The sequence below is a fragment of the Propithecus coquereli genome, unplaced genomic scaffold (assembly GCF_000956105.1).
Source record: "Propithecus coquereli isolate 6110/MARCELLA unplaced genomic scaffold, Pcoq_1.0 Scaffold119, whole genome shotgun sequence".
Taxonomy (NCBI): Eukaryota; Metazoa; Chordata; class Mammalia; order Primates; family Indriidae; genus Propithecus; species Propithecus coquereli.
In genome coordinates this window covers 6,521,007-6,535,522 of record NW_012135969.1, presented here as the reverse complement: position 1 = coordinate 6,535,522, position 14,516 = coordinate 6,521,007, and positions in this window count along the sequence as shown.

Below are 14,516 nucleotides of genomic sequence, written 5' to 3'. Positions count from 1 at the left end.
TTTTTAGTAGACACGGGGGTCTCGCTCTTGCTCAGGCTGGTCTCGAACTCCTGACCTTGAGCGATCCACCCGCCTCAGCCTCCCTGAGTGCTAGGATTACAGGCGTGAGCCACCGCGCCTGACCCACAATTACTACTATAAAGAAAAAGGATGTCTCTAGGAAAGTACCGTACTTGGCCATTTGTCCAGGAGCTGTGCTGTATCTTCCTGTTACCCTTTGTATGTATGTTTGGGACTGAGTCTTCCTTCAACATTGGCTTAAGAAAATCTCAGGCCTCTGTTTGCAAGCATTATATATTTGTTTCTGGTGTTAGAATTCCTAAGAATCTGGTGGATTGAGCATTTCATTTGGGGGATCTCTGCTAGAAAGCCCAAACCAAGAATCTATTTCCTGGCCTAGGGGGCTCTGCTCACAAATCCCAGTTCTTCCTCAGTTAAGGGCCTTCGCCTCAGGGTATGGATGGTGAATAGCGGGGATGGAGGTGCCCAATGGGAGCCTTTCTCCTCTAATTCGTTTTGGAAGGTTAACACTGCACCCTTGTTGCATCCCACAACTATTTGTGGATTTTTATTATTAATATAAAAGGAAAAGCAATTTCACACTTGTCCAGCAGAGGGAGCTCAATGGGAGATACTTTGGAGAGACCTGAGGTTTGGGTGGGTTTTTTGTTATTGTTGTTGGGGTTTGTTTGTTTTTATTTGTCTTTTTTTTTTTTTTTAACAAAGCTCACTTCTCCTACACCAAACATTCAATCCTAGGAAACTATGCTGGTTCTGCCTTCAAAATACATCCAGGAGCAGATCTCCTCTACAGCTCAGGGGCTATATTGCTCTGGCCCAAGCCCCTTTCATTTTCTCATCTGATTACTGCAGAGACCTAACACTGACCCTGCTTTCACTTACTTCCTTATCACCTCTCCTCAGCTCAGCAGCCAGAGAGATGCTTTTAAGAGATAAGTACATGATGTGCTCGCTTCGGCAGTACATGTACTGAAAGTGGAAGGATACACGGAAGATTAGCATGACCACTGAGGAAAAGACAGACAGACAGACAGACAGACATTATATTACTCCTTTGCTCAAAATCCTGCAGTGTCTTCCCACTTCTCTCAGAGTCCAAGTCCAAGTCCTTAAACCCTACACCGCTTGGTGCCCCATTGCCTCTCTGACCTCCTCCCTTTCAACTGTCCAGCCCCACTGGCCTTTTGGTTGTGACTCGAACACCCCAGGCTTGCTCTTGCTCATCCCCTTTATATCCACGGGGCTCACTCCCTCGTTTCTTTCATGTCTTGCTCAAATCTTGCCTGTCCAGTGAGGCCTGCCTGACCTCTCTATTTAAAATCGCAATCATGTCTTCCCGGCTCTCCCTGAACTTCTTACCCGGCTTTATTACATCCTCCAGGGTACTTGCCACCTCCTAACGCACATTCTAACTATACCAAACACCAAAGCAATCATTTGTTATGTTTACTATTGATCATCTTTATCTTCTACAATCTCAGCTCCTCCAGGGCAGGGATCTTTGCCTGTTTTGTTCACTTATGCTTCGAACAGTGTCTGGCACGGAGTAGGCGCTTGCTCAGTAAATACCTGTTGAGTGACTGGATCAATACCCTTATTGCAACAGCTGAGATCGGACAGTTTTCTAATCAATACTATCACTTCGGTCTGGAGTGTGGAGGAGGTATGGAGAATCAGAGAATCTGGACCCACCATTCAGCATGATGCCAGCCTAATTTCTTGATCAGGACTGTGACAATCTCAATTAGGTAGCTCTTGGATTTACTATCTTTGGTCAATCGGACCAGCGCTGGTTAACGGCCTGTCTCTCTGCCTGCACCTTATACTCTATTTTGCTATAAAGTCGCCTAAAGCCTTGGTCTCAGTGGACACATGGACTGAGCACGGTAAGGCATCAGGGAAGAGCTTATCCAACTGCTGCACTATCACATAGCAAGGACCGCCAGCTTCCCTTATTGTCACACACTCCTCCCTCGCACCCCTCTCTCCCTGGCTCAGCCAAGTCCACAGTTTCCCTCAAGGCTCATTATATGCGCGCTACTCTGGCTGCTCATTTCTGTGCCCTTCGGGGCTCTTTGCTTGTGTGTAACAGAATCCAAGTCAAGTTAAGCTTATTTAAAAATAAATAAACTAGGCTATGTGTGGTGGCTCACATCTGTAATCCCAGTGTGCTGGGAAGCTGAGGCAGGAGGATCTCTTGAGCCCAGGAGTTCGAGACCAGCCTTGGCAACATAGTGAGACCCCATCTCTACAAAAAATTTAGAAGTCTGCCAGGTGTGGTGGTGCTCGCCTGTAGTCCCAGCTACTTGAGAGGTTCAGGCAGGAGGACCCCTTGAGCCCAGGAGCTTGAGGCTGCAGGGAGCTATGATGATGCCACTGCACTTCAGCCTGGGTGACAGAGCAAGACCCTGTCTAAAAAAAAAAAAAAAAAGGAATCATGGGGAACTTGCTAACATTTATTGAACTCCTATATGCCAGGCATTGAGTTAAGTATGTTTTTTTCCATACTTTCACCTCATTTAATCTTCAAACAACCGTGATATGTGGGTACTACCATTATATTCCCCTCTAAGAATGAGGAAACTTGCTGTGTGTGATTGAGTGACTTGCTCAAAGTCTTGAAGCCAGTTGACAGTGAAGCCAGGATTCCTGCCCAGGCAGGAAAGTCGCAGCTGCGCAGGGGATGGTCAGGGAGGCAGGAGCACAGAGGACAGAGGTGTTCTGGAAGCTCTCCCAACTCTTCCGTGTGCTCTGCTCCTTCGTCCCAGCCCTACTCCTACCAGAAAGTCCCCGTCTCATCAGCACTGATGCCTTCAGCTGAGACCATTTGAGAGACAGCTGCTGTGCCTCCGTGTCTGCTGTCCGAGTCCTGGGTCTGCCTCACTTCCCCTCACACTGGGACTCTCTGTGTGCCTGCAGCGGGCCTCTTGTTTGGCACAGAGTTTTGGCCAGAGCATCACGTCCTGTTTCTTTGTTTCGTTTTTGGTGTTCCTGAGGAGTTTATTTGGGCAGGGCGAGAGGGCCCTGCACCTAGAAGAAGGTGTTGGGCCCCTTGGTGGTGACGCATGGCTTGAGCTGGCCAAGCAGGACCTGGTGGAGCAGCGGGAACTTGATCTTGGAGTTGTGGAACTGCTTGGCTGTGGCCTGCAGCACTTGCTGGCAGCAATCTCCTCCACCTTCGTGACCTGGGTCAAGTGGACTCCGGGTGCCCGTGCCTGGGTCCATAGAAAGCGGGAGGGGCAGGGTGACTGCGCTGGCTGGGAACCAGGCAAACCTCCACCGAGTGCCTGCCCAGTGACTGGCACGACTTGTTGGGCACAGCAGTTGCCTGGGGGCCTCAACTTGGGGCTGACAGGGGGCACTGGGTGGCTGAAGCCTCTGGCTCCAGCAAGCACTCACCTCCAAATTCACTTTGAGGGGCATGACCACTGCCCCCAGAAGTGCTGTTGGCACCTCTGTTTAAACCACTGCTACAAGAAACAGCGATTCTTGGGTCTGGGTGCTGCATGTCTTGTTTTTTTTTTTTTTCTTTTTTTTTTAAGAGACAGGGGTCTCACTGTGTTTCCCAGGTTAGAGTGCAGTGGCTATTCGCAGCCACAATTATAGTGCACTGAGCCCTTGAACTCCTGGCCTTGAGTGAGTCTTCTGCCTCAGCCTCCTGAGTAGCTGGGACTACAGGTGTGCGCCACTGTGCCTGACTCAGGTTCTCACTATCTGGCCCCACCTGCCTCTCCCGCTGGGTCTTGACTGGCGGGTAACTACGCATGCTCCATCTTTGCCACCCCGCTTACCCGGCCCCCAACAAGCCTGCACTTCTACAGTGCTGTTCCCCCTGCCCAGAATGCCTTTCCTTCCCATCGCTTCCTGGCAAACTCTTACGCATCCTTCAAGGCTCAGTTCGAATGTCATCTTCCCTGTGATGACCTCCCCTGTTGCCCCAGACTCATTCCCTTTTCCTCAGTGCTCCCACAGAACTCGGTGCACACATCTATTCCAGCAGTCATCGCGCTGAACTGTAATCGTGTGCCTATGTGTTTGCTGCTCCGATAAACAGGGCGGCCTCCTGCAGGACAGGAATGTGCTCTGTGTACCTGGTGCGGGGTATAGGTAAGTGCTCAATAAATGTGAGTGAGTGAGCGGTGGGGTTGAGCTCTGCCTCAAGAAGAGGGAGCTCCCCGCCTGCACCTTCCTGGAGCAATCCCCAGAGGGCAGTCTCGCACCGCGCTTGGCTTCCCCAGCCTCTGCCCACGTGCTTTTTTTCCTACCACAGGCAGCTCGGATAGGCGGATAGGCGGAAGGGTGGGTGGGTGGATGGATGATGGATGGGTAGTTGGATGGAGAGATAGAAGGGGCATGGTCCAGATGGGCTCTGGAGTTGAAACGCTCTGGGACCTGGGAATCTAACCAAGCTGACCGAGGCACTGGAGGCACTGCTGGCCTATCCCTTAGACGCAATGGCTTAGGGCCAAGGGACTATGATTCAAACCTGGAAAAAAGTTATTGTTTTCAAAATGAAACAGAAAAATTGCAAAATGGAGTTAGGTAAAGATTGGAATAAATGGTTACAAACCAAATATTAACCAATCAACTGCAACTCAACTTGTATATGGTTTATGTGTAAACTGCATTTCACGTGGGATGTGACTGCATCTTAATATTTGTGACGTGATGTGGCCACTCCTAAAGTGTCAAGGGCTCTTGGCACCCTTAGAAAGGCCCTTGGAGGGAGCGGGTGGAGCGGAGGATTGAACCGAGCCCCAGACTCCCCAGCAGAGGGCTCTGGGCGCGCTGCTCTTTGTAAGCTCGGGTGAGCTTGAGCCCCAGGCTGCAGGTCCAGCCCCCTCTTCCCGCTGCGGGCTCCTGGAGCCAAGCTGGTGAAGACAGCATTCAGTAGCACAGGCTGCCCACAGCTGCCATCCTTCCTGTCTCTAGGTAGTATGGGAGAGGGGTGATATGTCATCAGTTAAGTTCCCACACGGGGGAGACACTGAATAGGAAGAGGCTCTGCCCCTGGACTCCTGGCTCAGGGGTGGAATGGACGGGAGACAAGGACAGAACCAACTGTCTCAGAATTCAAGTCAGAATCAGTCAGGGACCGTACAGTTCTGGGCAGGGACCCACGGAGGTTTCTGGGAAGAGGCAGCATTTTGAGTGACAAGTCAGGTAAGGCAGCATCTCACAGGCATTAGGTGGAGTCTTAAAAGAGCAGGAGAGAAGGAAAGGGAAGCCAATGGCATGCCCTCCAAGCCTTGCACAACTCCTGCTTCCAATTTACACATAGAGGGGTTGAAGTTCAGGGAGCTGGTCGTAATACAAGGGCCACTTACTGAGCCCTTACTTGGAGCCAGACACTGTGCTAAGCCCTTTATATGTATTGTCTCATTTCATCCTCTCAGTAACCCTAATGAGCAGTAAATATTATTAATCTCATTTTACAGATAGGGAAACTGAGGTTCAGAGAGGTTACATAAGTTGTTGAAGGTCAGGATTCAAGGGTTGTCCAACTTCAAACCCAATGCACGCGCTCTCTCTCTCTCTTTTTTGGAGACAGTGTCTTACTTTGGTACCCAGGCTGGAGTGCAGTGGCATTATCATAGCTCACTGTAACCTCAAACTCCTGGGCTCTAGTGATCCTCCTGCCTTAGCCTCTCAAGTAGCTGGAACTACAGGGATGCGCCACCATGCCCAGCTAATTTTTGTACTTTTTGTAGAGATGGGGTCTTGCTGTGTTGCCCAGACTAGTCTCAAACTCCTGGGCTCAAGTGATCCTCCTGCCTCGGCCTCCCAAAGTGCTAGGATTACAGGCGTGAGCCACCGTGTCTGGCCCCCAGGGCTCTTAACCACTACGTCATACCCTCTTTCAGAATGGCCTGCCCAATTTCATAGAGCTATAAATTAAGTGGCAGAGTGGAACATTTATTGAGTGCTTACAATAAATGTGTCAGGTGCTGTTCTAAATGCTTTACATGTTTTAACTCATCCAGCTGAAATTGGAAATATAATTATCATTGCCATTTTACAAATGGGGAAACCAAGGCCAAGAGCGGTTAAGTAACTCATCTAAGGTTGTTGCCAGACAAGTCTGGTTCCAGAACCTGGGCTCTTTACGGCGATGATCTATTAGCCTACCTGCTCTCTGGAGGGACAAGGTATGGGGCAGTCAAAACCCAGGGCCAGGCCGGGCGCGGTGGCTCACGCCTGTAATCCTAGCACTCTGGGAGGCTGAGGCGGGTGGATCATTTGAGCTCAAGAGTTCGAAACCAGCCTGAGCGAGAGCAAGACCCCATCTCTACTAAAAAAATAGAAAAAAATTAGCTGGACAACTAAAAATATATAGAAAAAAAAAAATCAGCCAGGCATGGTGGCACATGCCTGTAGTCCCAGCTACTTGGGAGGCTGAGGCAGGAGGATCGCTTGAACCCAGGAGTTTGAGGTTGCTGTGAGCCAGGCTGTTGCCACAGCACTCTAGCCCGGGCAACAGAGTGAGACTATGTTTCGGAAAAAAAAAAAAAAAAAAATCCAGGGCCACTGACAGGACTGGTGGGGTTGAGAATGGGAGGGAGGGGTGCAGTGGCATGTGAGGTGTATGAGGAAGGTGGAATGTGAACCCAACCACAGACGTTCACAGTGTTTTTCTCTGCTGTTTCTTCAGTAGGAATTCAATGCTGCGTTGCTATCAAAACCACTGACAGCATAATATCTCCCCAAGTATCATTTCCCTAAAAGGAATTTTGACAGCTGGGCATGGTGGCATGCTTCTGTAGTCCCAGTGACCAGGGAGGCTGAGGCGGGAGGATCGCTTGAGCCCAGGAATTTGAGGTGGGCTAGGCTGACGCCATGGCACTCTGTCTCAAAAAAAAACCCCAAAAAAACTCACAATTAAAGGTATTATTAATATACCCATTTTACAGATGAGACATGAAGACTTAGCGAATCTGAGTAAATTACCCAAGGTCATGCAGTTACAGAGTTGGGATTTGAACTCAAGTAGTCCAACTTTAGAGCCCATGCACTTAATCACAAATACTCTCTGTTCCCTTCCAGCTTTCCTTTCCCCAAATGGGATCATTCTACTTCCATAAACCAGTCCTTATTATTTCCCTTTGAGTCAGGAAACCGAGGACTGGTCCCAAGCCCCCTCAATAGATTTATATTAGGGACCACAGCCATGAAAGTTTTCTTTTCCATCCCTTACTCAAGTCCACACCTGCTATTGCCCCTGTTCAGCCGTCTGGCTCATATCCTTCCCAACAGAGTGGTTCCTAACCCTACCTAGAGGACTGGGTAGCCTCTATTGCAGCAGACCAGTGGCCCTGGTCACAAGAGGAAAAGGAATTGTATCTGCTAATTAAAAAACACTTCAACAAAATCCCCCCCCCTTTTTTTTTTTTTAGAGACGGGGGTGATGGTTGCCCAGGCTGGTCTCAAACTCCTGACCTCAAGCAATCCTCCTACCTCAGCCTCCCAGAGTGCTAGGATTACAGGTGGGAGCCACCATGCCTGGCCCTTTAATTGTTAACTATTCATACATTAATGATTAATATATTGTTGTGGGGATTAAAATGATCAAATATAAAGCGTTTCACACTTGTAAAAAAAGTGTTTACAAGTGCTCAATGCCTATTGCTTTATCCAAATAAGAGGGAGATATTACACTTAAAATGTTGTTAAGAGGTTAGATCTCATAGTAAGTGTTCTTACCACAATAAAAAAAAGTTAACTCAGAAAAAAAGCATAAAAGAAAAGGAGATATTATATAACAGATGTGGAACAACAGCAAAAATAATTCCATCACTCAAGATGTATTAACAGGGACTGAAGTTGGCTATAGGAAGAATTTCCCGGCCGGGTGCGGTGGCTCACGCCTGTAGTCCTAGCACTCTGGGAGGCTGAGGCGGGCGGATCGTTTGAGCTCAGGAGTTCAAGACCAGCCTGAGCAAGAGCGAGACCTCGTCCCTACCAAAAATAGAAAGAGATTAATTGGACAGCTAAAAATATATAGAAAAAAAAATTAGCCGGGTATGGTGGCACATGCCTGTAGTCCCAGCTACTCTGGAGGCTGAGGCAGGAGGATCGCTTGAGCCGAGTTTGAGGTTGCTGTGAGCTAGGCTGACGACGCCACGGCACTCTAGCCCAGGCAACAGAGTGAGACTCTGTCTCAAAAAAAAAAAAAAAAATTCCCAACAATAGAGGGTGTGAAGCTCTTGAGCAGATTGTAAAAGCTCCTCCTCAGTTTCTTCTCGAGAGGTTTTCATCTCAGGGGTGGTCATTTCTGGAGGCAGGAGCCTGGACAAGATGCCCTGGTGATGGGCAGGTCTGTTTGGCTTCCTGAATCATGACAGTTGATAAACAACACCTTCAGGTGCTCTGTCTGGCGTTGCCTGGGGTTTATAACCAGGAAGTGAGTGCCTGCCTGTCCAAGGTCCTCATTTATAGTTGTTTCTTGGACCTGAGTTAATTTCTGTTTTAAAGTACCTCATGGGGCCCTGACCCAAATCTCCCAACTGCTTCCCATTAACACTTGCTTTTCTTTGGCTGAGCGGGAGCTGAACTGCACAAACTCCCATAAGGAAGGAAGGAGGGAAGGAAGGGAGGATGGGAGGGAGGTACGGTTGGGTGAGGCAGTAGGATGGGTTCCCCCGCGATGGGGGATGGTCTGGCTGGTCGCTGGGACCTCTTGGGGGGATTTGTCCTGGCCTGCAGGTAAGCTGCAAGGCCAGGCTACCAGCAAAGGTGTTGCTGAGCATCAGCTGAAGGGATGGCAAGTGGTGAGCAAGGCTCTGGCCTGGTGATTCTTATCTTTGGGAAAGTTTGAGTCACTGTCACTTGCTGGGAATTTCCTGGACTGGGAAGTTTATTGCAGAGAGGACAGCAATGCTGGGTGGGAGGAAGTCAGCCTTGGGCTCCACACTCACCCCTCCCACTCCACCACAGCTGGGTTTGCTGTTTCCCCCAACAGTTTGCTGTTAAAAACCCAAATCCCGGTCCAGCCTGGCCTCCTGCAGCTGGGCAACCTTCTTCAAGTCCTTATCCTCACTGGGTCTTGGCTCCTTTGTCTATAAAAGGGTTAATCACAGCACTTACTTAGAGTAAGCACTCAACACATGCTGGGTTTGAATAGTATAATGAATGACGAATCCTGGGGCCAGAGATTTGCACTGAAGGGAAGGAACAGAGAACAGAGCCTGTCCCTGTTCTTGGGAGCCGATTAGAGGAACAAGACAGGCACATTTCTAAAGAAATGCACTTGGTTGCCTTGTCTGGCCAACGGTGAGGAGCAAAAGCACCGATCTTGAAAATAATTTCTAGTTACCCCTTGCAGTATATTTTGCCACGTTATTTGCATTGGTTTTCTCTTCCAGGTCTATTCTGGGATGTTATTCAAATGAATATGTGTCACCAGGGCTCCTGCAGGCTGTCAGCAGGAAGCAGCAGTCAGGAAGCAAAGGTGGCGAGCAGGACATGGGGGCAGAACATGTTCTGGGCCCACTGGCGGGCGAGGATCACGGAATTCAACGCGAGGTCACAGCATTTACCAGGCCCCTGCGTGTTCAGGAGCCAGGGAAGGCTTCCAGGCAGGAGGGCTTTCTCCCTGTATGTGAGGGAGACTATTGGCTCAGGCAAAGATTAGAGGGTTTATAGAAGGTAAAAAGATAAGCACCAAGAAGCATCAAGGTAGAGAAAGCCCTGGGGAGCTTGTAGAGATTCTCTTTTTGGAGAAAAAACCAAGAGGGGTCACAGGTGGCAGGGCAGAGAACAACATCCCAGGGAGCAGATGTTGAAGATGGATTAGACCCTGACAACGGATGTGAAATATTGACCCAGTGAAAAGTGCCTGGTGTTTGCACAGGCCAAACCGGTGCAGCTGCTTCCGTGGGAGGAGGTGCCAGAAAGTGCCTAGGTCCAGAGGTCACCCACCGTGTTCCCACATGCTTGCCCAGGGCCAGCACTCAGTCTCCCTAACTGGAGACAGGTCCTTGGATTTAAAGAAGGATGCCTGTGTTGGAAATCAAGGCAGGCATGCACACATATATTCTTTTTGAAAGTTCACCTATACATAGAAACAAGGGGATAGAAATGCTAGTGATTGTATTTGGCTGATGTAACTGTACTTGATTTTAATTTTCTACTTTATACATTTCAAATGTTCTTTAATGGGAATAAATTTTTCAAAAGAAAACAAGCTTATCTGCATGTTAGCATTAAGCTCCTAAAATCAAAGGTTTCTTTTCAGCCCTACCCTATTAGTATGACACTATTGAACTCATTTGCTGAGTCTGTTTTCTTTCTTTTTTTCTTAGACAGTGTCCCTCTATCTCCTGGGCTAGAGTGCCGTGGTGTCAGCCTAGCTCACAGCAACCTCAAACTCCTGGGCTCAAGTGATCCTCCTGCCTCGGACTCCCAAGAAGCTGGGAATATAGGCATGTACCACCATGCCTGGCTAATATTTTTTGTTTTTAGTAGTGATGGGGTCTTGCTCTTGCTCAGGCTGGTCTTGAACTCTTAGAGCTCAAGTGATCCTCCTGACTTGGCCTCCCAGAGTGCTAGGATTACAGGTGTGAGCCACCATGCCCGGCCACTGAGTCTATTTTCTTGCTTGGCTTTCAGGCTGCTACCTTTCTCCTGGTTTTTCTTCCCTTCTTGGACAACTTCTGGTCCCCCACCCAACCCCCAAGACTGGTGCTATCCAGGGTCTGTCCTCAGCCCACCCTTTCTACCTGCTTTCTCCGGGTTAGCTCGTCCACTCCTCTGGCTTCAACTATACCACCCCTGCCAGGAACAACCTGCAGCTCCAGCCCAGCTCTTTGCTGAAACATTTATCCTGCTGCCTACTGACTATCCCGACAAGCCCCTCAAATTCAACATGCTTGAATCTTGAACCTCCTTCTTTGAGGGCTCCCCTTCCTTCTGTGTTGTCTATCTTGGTTGCCTGGGTCAGAATCCTAGTAATCATCTGTCCTCTCCTACCTCACTAGAGTGGGTTGAACGGTGGCCCCTTGAAAGAGATGTCCTTGTCTTAATCTCCAGAACCTGCGATTATTATATTGTATTTATATGTAATAATTATATAATCAATTATATTGTACTCTTTATATGGCTAAGGAGTTTTATTGCCTTATAGGACAAAAGATGTGATTAAGTTAAGGATCTTGAGAGATAGAGCTTATCCTGGATCATCCAGGCGGTCCCTAAATCCAGTGACAGGTGTCCTGACAAGAGATACCCACAGAGGAGAACGCACAGCAGGGAAGGGGGAGGCATTGCGACCATGCAAACAGACTTTGGAGTGATGACACAAGTCAGGGAATACCAACAGCCACAGACAGAACGGAGTGTCCCCTGAAGTCTTGGGATGGAGCCTCTTCTCTGACTGGGCCCCACTAGGAACACTATACTCTCACCTTCACAGATGGTTGTAATTCTCTCATCTCAACATGTTCTTTTTTTAAAAAAAAAAAATTAAAAAAACTTTTGAGATAATGGTAGATTCACATGCAGTTGTAAGAAACGGTACAGAGAGATCCTGTGTACCCTCTACACAGATCCCCCCCAATGGTGACATCTTGTAAAACTTGAATACGACATCACAGCCCGGATGTGGATCGACATCGATAAAAAATCCACACATCTTGTTCAGCTTTCTCCAGGTTTACTTGTTTGCATTCGTGCGTATTTAGTTCTATGCAATTTCATCACACACGTAGGTTTGTGTATTCACCACCACAGTCGAGATACAGAACAGTTCTATCGCCGGAAGGAGTCCTTGCATAGTCCTTTTATAACACACCCACCTCTTTTCCTCCTTACCCCTGGAAATCACTACTCTTCATTTCTACCATGTTGGAATTTCAAGAATGTTATATAAATGGAATATGTTATGCAATTTTAATTTTTTAAAAAAATTTAGTATAATTCCCAGATTTCAACCAAATTATGGCAAGTATCATAGTTCCTTTTTATTGCTGAGTAGTATTGCATCCTGTGCCTTTTTACACTGTGTCCTCCCAATTTTCCCCACCTAAGGGGGGCCCAGTGTACATACACCTGCTGGCCACAGCTGACTCAACAAGGAGTGAGCACTGGCTCACCCTGGCTGAGCCAATGAGTCCCCTCCTCAGGCAATCTAGAATTGAACTAGGAGATTCCCATTCTTTCAAAACCTGGCTTTTTTGTGGGGGAGGCGGGGTGTAGCTTAAAAACCAAGAGCTACTGGTTTTGGTCTGGGAGGCAGAGAAAGTTGGCCCACAGTGGAGTACAGGTGTTGAATCAGAGGAAGAGTGTGGATGAGGTGGCAAGGCGACATGTCTGTGTTACTGAGTTCCAGCCCTAGCGGTGGGAGTCTTGCAGGCTGGATTCAGAGACACTCCTATAACCTTATACCCACAACCCTTCCCCAGCCTCATCCCTAGCCCTTGTTAGCTCAAATGAGCTCCTTAGATGTGACTCAACTAGACTGGGGTCTCTTTCAGGACAGAAAATGATTTTCTATATTCTAGAATTTTTGTTTAAAAGTCCTTGGCATTCTGGGCCTGCTTCTCTTTCCTCATTTCTCCCTCTCCCTTTGCAGAGAATCTCAGACAGAACACACGATGCCTGCCTGCCTGCCATCTCGGTCCTTCTGCCTCTTCCAAAGGGCTTTGAAAACCCCTTAATTAACACTGAGGTCCCACAGCCCTTATGTCCCCAATTTTCAGGATGACTTTCCTTATCTTTTTATCCTTAAATTGCTTTTATGGGTGGTTTTCTCCTTTCCCCATCAGATCCGGAGACCCCTGAAACCTGAGACTCCCCCCAGCCCCTGCAGTTTGGGAGTTCCTGGAAGGCAGAGAGAATGTCTTCATTAATCTTGTAGATCCTTCGGGGAAGAACTTGTCTTCTACTTTTTAAATCCTGGACTGATACTAGCTCCGCACACTGTGGGTGCTCAATAAATGTTGATTGACTGCATAAACAATAGACTTTAGTCCCCTGGAGTATCATATTCTTTCTTTCCGCAGGGAGAAAGTAATAACATTAGGCAGAGCAGGCTGGATCTCTTAATGTGATTACCTGGGATTTGTGAGCCAGCGACTCTTTCCCCCAACTTTATTGGCTACATCCATCTCCACAGAATAGATGTTACCAAACAGAGACCACTAATGTTGCTGGCCAAATGGTGGGTTACCACTAATTGCTCTGTTATCTTGATTCTATCACAACAGAAGGTGCTGCCTCCAGCCCAAGATAGGGGCAGAACCAAACGCAGCTGTGGCAGTGGTTGTACCCAAACAAATATAACCTACGTAAGTTCAACAGTGTTGAACTTACTCTGTATTTGTATTTAAGACATCCTCCATGCCAATGTATGACCATAGTAAATTATTTTTTAACCTTTTAAAAATAGGACAAATTGAGATACAATTCGCATATTGCATAAAGTGCATGATTCAATGGCTTTTAGTACATTAGACTTGTGCAACCATCTCCACAATCAATTTTATAACACTTTCTTACCCCCTGAAAAGAAACTCCATACCTACTGCCAGTCACTCCCCATTCCCTCCTAACCCCCAGCCCTAGGAAACCACTAATCTATTTCGTTCCTATAGATTTGCCTGTTCTGGACATTTAGTATAAACGGAACCATATAATATGTGATCTTTTTGTAACTGGCCTCTTTCACTTAGCATGTTTTCAAGGTTCATCCATATAGGGACATATAGCAGTACTTCATTCTTACTTATTGACAAAATATCCCATTATATGGATATACCATATTTTATTTATTCATTCATCAGCTGATGGACATTTGGGTTGCCACTTTTAGCAAGTTATTTCTGCATGTTTCAACTTATTCTTCTATAAGAAAGAGAGTTAACAGCTGCCTTTCTCAGGGGATCATGGGAGATACATAGGGAATATATGAAATACATTCTAAACCACAAAGCACTACAGGACTGTGAAGACATTTTAATATTTATATAACATTATATAAATATTATGATCCCAAGGGCCAGCCTAACTTCCCTGAGCTTATGGCCTATTGTTGGCTAACTCAGGGCAATTAGGTATCTCCCTGGTCTCATCTCTACATAGTCCATTCTGCTTTTTTTCTAGGTAATGGACTGCATCTCTCAGCCTGGCCTATCATCTCATCCACATTTGTTGCTAGGAGACCAGGTTAGAATATGCTTAGCTCAGTGCAATCCACTGCCACTGTATAGAATCACTCAAATCACAGCAGAATGATATTCCAACATCAAGGCAGTCACATTTCATACCGATTTTTAGCAAGACCAAGGAAAAGGGCTGAAGCTATAGGCATTAAGGGCCTAGGTTTACCAAATATCTTGCCAACTCTTTTTTTTTTTTAATTTTAGGTTAGCGTTCTTTTCATACTCATGTGCGTCAGGGTGATGTCCCCCCTCCAGCCATCATGTAAGTTTGCTAAGGTAATGCAAAAATATTTTTTAATATTAGACCATGAGAAAATGAATTAGGAAGGAAAACCTGTT